The following is a 4,008-nucleotide window of genomic DNA, read 5'->3' as shown; positions in this document are numbered from 1 at the left end:
TTCTTGTAGTTTAAATATCAAAATTAAAACACCTCTCGATCGTCTTTATCAATGAATGTTTTTAGCTTGCAACACCGGTATTTAGTTCCACAGAATTATTCACCTACCCTTCCAACGTATCATTGTCATTAGAAATCCCTACTACTAAGCAACCACTTCTATTTGTTCTTGTAGTTTAAATATCAAATTAAAACACCTCTCGATCGTTCTTTATCAATGGATGTTTTTAGCTTGCAACACCGGTATTTAGTTCCACAGAATTATTCACTTACCCTTCCAACGTATCATTGTCATTAGAAATCCCTACTACTAAGCAACCACTTCTATTTGTTCTTGTAGTTTAAATATCAAAATTAAAACACCTCTCGATCGTTCTTTATCAATGGTTGTTTTTAGCTTGCAACACCGGTATTTAGTGAGAGTACCTTCCTTATTTTTGTCCCTCAATTTTTTATGAAAATATCCCTCTTAATCCCTCTTGAGCAGCATGTGATTTTTTTACGAGACTCGTATTCCATCACGTTTGGAACTACCTATACCTAGTTACTCTTCAACAAACCAGTTCTGGTAACGATTGTAATTCATTCTTGCAAACTGTCACGCTTTTTCTTTTTTTTGTAGTTTGTCGTGGTAATATTTGGGAAGTTACTGTGCTTTTGTTATTTGTTTTTTTTATCAAAATGGTTGTCTATAATTATTTACTTCTATAACTTTGTTTTTTTTCATGGGTATGAATGTGTTTGGTTTTCTTAGAATTCTAAAATAAAAAAAAATATTCTGTTCGTGTTACAAAAAGGTGAGTATTTAATTCTTTAACGTGCAATTCTAAAATTATAACTTTATAATCAAACGAATAAATTATTACTCGTTCTCAGCCAGTAGCAAATAAACTCAGATATTTCTGGAGACCTGTACACAAAATTTCTCGAACTTTCCGCCTTTCCTAACTGCGCTTGATCTTGGATATACATTTGACCCCCCGCGTTACGGAAGGGATTTGTTCTTGAGAAACTTCCGTAGCGCGAAATTCCCTAAATTGAATCTTATTTTCCCATTGATTCCCATGTTATAAGTGTAGATGCGTTCTTACGGAAAATTTTTTGATCCCCAAAAGTAATAAAAACGCACATAATTGAATGTAACAAAACATTTTAAAACACATATTAAATGTAAATGACATAGTTTAATAGTTTTACTCACCAAAAATAATAGTAGGTACACAAAAATAATTAAATTTTACAGAGGGAGGGAGAGGGAGACTCAGTAATGGTACTGACGTCTGCCTCACCCTGTAAACAATGCCCATGCTCATCATCTTGATGTGGTGTAGGCTCAGCTTTTTTGACGAATAATGAATGCGTGGAGAGTTGTTTGCTGTTTCTGTTGCATCTTCTTGTACATCTCATTGTAACAATGCATAACATCATGTAGTTCTCTTGTAATTTGTAGGCTGCGTTCACGGCTGGAATCATTAGCACTAAGGATTTGCACCACTTCTACGAGAGCAAAGGATTGGCATGAATAGTTGGTAGTCAACTGAAGTTGTGTGGGTGATGTTTCAATAACGTCCTCGCTCTTGTTCTAACATTATCAGATCCTCATTCGACATATCTTCTCTATGGGACTTTAATAATTCAACCACATCATCTTCGACGATAACTTCAAAAGCAGCCTGTCTTGCAAGTGCCATAGTGTCTTGGTGAACTTTCCCAGCACTTTCTGCTTGGGAGAACCATGTAAAGTCGTTGACACATTCTGGCCACAACCTGTCTTGCAAGTTCCACAATTTCTTGGTGAACTTTCCCAGCACTTTTTGCTTGGGAGAACCATGTAAAGTCGTTGGTACATTCTGGCCACAACCTGTCTTGCAAGTGCCACAATTTCTTGGTGAACTTTCCCAGCACTTTCTGCTTGGGAGAACCATGTAAAGTCGTTGGTACATTCTAGCCACAACCTGTCTCGCAAGTGTTATAATGTCTTGGTGAACTTTTCCAGCACTTTCTGCTTGGGAGAATCCTGTAAAGTCGTTGGTACGCTCTGGCCATATGTTTTTCCACACACCATTCATAGTTGACTCCTTGACTTCGTGCTACGACTTAGTGATGTTGTTTATTGCATCCATAATGTTATATTTCTTCCAGAAATCACAAACTGTAGGCTTATCCTCTCCATCGGTAGCTTTAATCAGTTGTTTCTCTGTAAGTAATATCTCTTGAAATTGGAGATAGCACCTTGATCTATTGGCTGGAGCAATGAAGTTGTGTTCTTGGGGATGTACTCAACTTTTACATTATCATTCAAATTAACTGGGTGTCTTGGTGCATTGTTTAATATGAGCAATGCTTTGTTGGCGATATTACGTTTGGCACAGAACTTTTCAACAACAGGACAGAAATTGATGAACCAGTCTTGAAAAACACTTATGGTCTTCCAAGTCTTCTTATTTGAGCGCCAAATCACTGGTAAATTAGGCTTGGCATGTCCCTTTAGAGCCCGTGGAGTTTCGAAACTGTAAGAGCTTTGATATAAAATCTCCAACAGCGTTTGCCATCTAAAAGTAGAGTCAGACGATATTTATAAGCCTTGAACCCTGATACAGACTTCTCTTCCCTAAAAATAAATGTTCTATCTGGTATGCGTTTCCAGAACAACCCCGTTTCATCCAGATTAAAGACTAGTTCTGGACTGTAACCCCTTCGTCAATAGTTTTTTGAGTTCGCTAGGATATCTTCAAACCACCCTTTACTTGCCAGGAAGGGTTTTTCCTTCAGAATTACCTCTACCACTTTGTTCAGTCATCAAATCATCATACAACCGTTTTGCCTTAGCTTGTATAACCATCTCGTTTAATGGCACATTACGTTGGATCTGGTCCTCAATTCACACTCAGGAGTCTTTCCATATTAAGCATCACTTCACTTTTGCGAAAATACAATGTACGAGTACTTAGAGGTGTAGCCACTTTAGCACTTGCCTTGATTTTTTCTTTATTACCACTTATTGTTCCCACTGTAGAGGTAGAAAGCCCCTAAAGTTTTAGCAATAGAGCTAAGTTTCTCACTGGCATCAAACCACATCAAAACATCAAGTTTCAGATTCAAAGTAATTCTTTTCCGTGCTCTCCTGGGTGTACTACTTGCACTTGGACTTGATGGCCTATTTCTAGACATCTTGAATAAAAGTGGTACACTGCAGAGTCTTGAAAAATAATGCAAAGAACAACTGCGTGACCGTATGACTATCGTAACATAAGCGTTTGCTGATATGAACAAAGCGCGCCACCTACGTCACTGACGCTTGGAAATGTGCTCTACATTTCTAAAAAAAAAAAAACGATTTTTGGCCAAGTTGATTGTTTTTTTTTTGTGTTTGATCATGTTTTATATTTACCCCAAAATTCCATAAGGGCGAATTTACGATCCGTATCCCCAATTTATTGTTCGCGCTTTATAATTTCCGTATGGGTGAAATTCCATAACCCGAGCGCCCGTAATGCGAGGACGGACTGTCTATATATATACTGATGTGACCAACTGTCACGTGTAGTGTTTCATTTTGCGTCCACAAAATACCGTTGGTAGGATTGTTGCTGACGTCAACAGCTTACGTCAGCAAAATATCGTGGAAATTATAGTTAAGTACAACGATAGTGAATATAAACAAATATTTTTGTCAGTATGTTTTTTTTTAACTTCAGTTAGATAGTTTCCATCAATAATGCCCCCCCCCCCCAGTGGCACAGCGGTATCTCTGCAGACTTGCAACGCTAGAATCCGGGTTTCGATACCCGTGGTGGGCAGAGCACAGATAGCCCATTGTGTAGCTTTGTGCTTAATTACAAACAAGCAAATGAACCTTCAATAATATATTTCCAGTGTGACAGTTTCCCTTCTTCAGGGAATGTAAACAAAAATTTTGTGAACTAAATGTTTTGCCCCCCAGTGGCACAGCGGCATGTCTGCGGACTTTTAACGCTAGAATCCGGGTTTCGATACCCGTGGTGGGCAC

Source organism: Limulus polyphemus, unplaced genomic scaffold (genome assembly GCF_000517525.1).
Source record: "Limulus polyphemus unplaced genomic scaffold, Limulus_polyphemus-2.1.2 Scaffold701, whole genome shotgun sequence".
In the NCBI taxonomy this organism is placed as follows: Eukaryota; Metazoa; Arthropoda; class Merostomata; order Xiphosura; family Limulidae; genus Limulus; species Limulus polyphemus.
The sequence above is the reverse complement of the archived record's forward strand: the minus strand, read 5'-3'. Positions refer to the sequence as shown.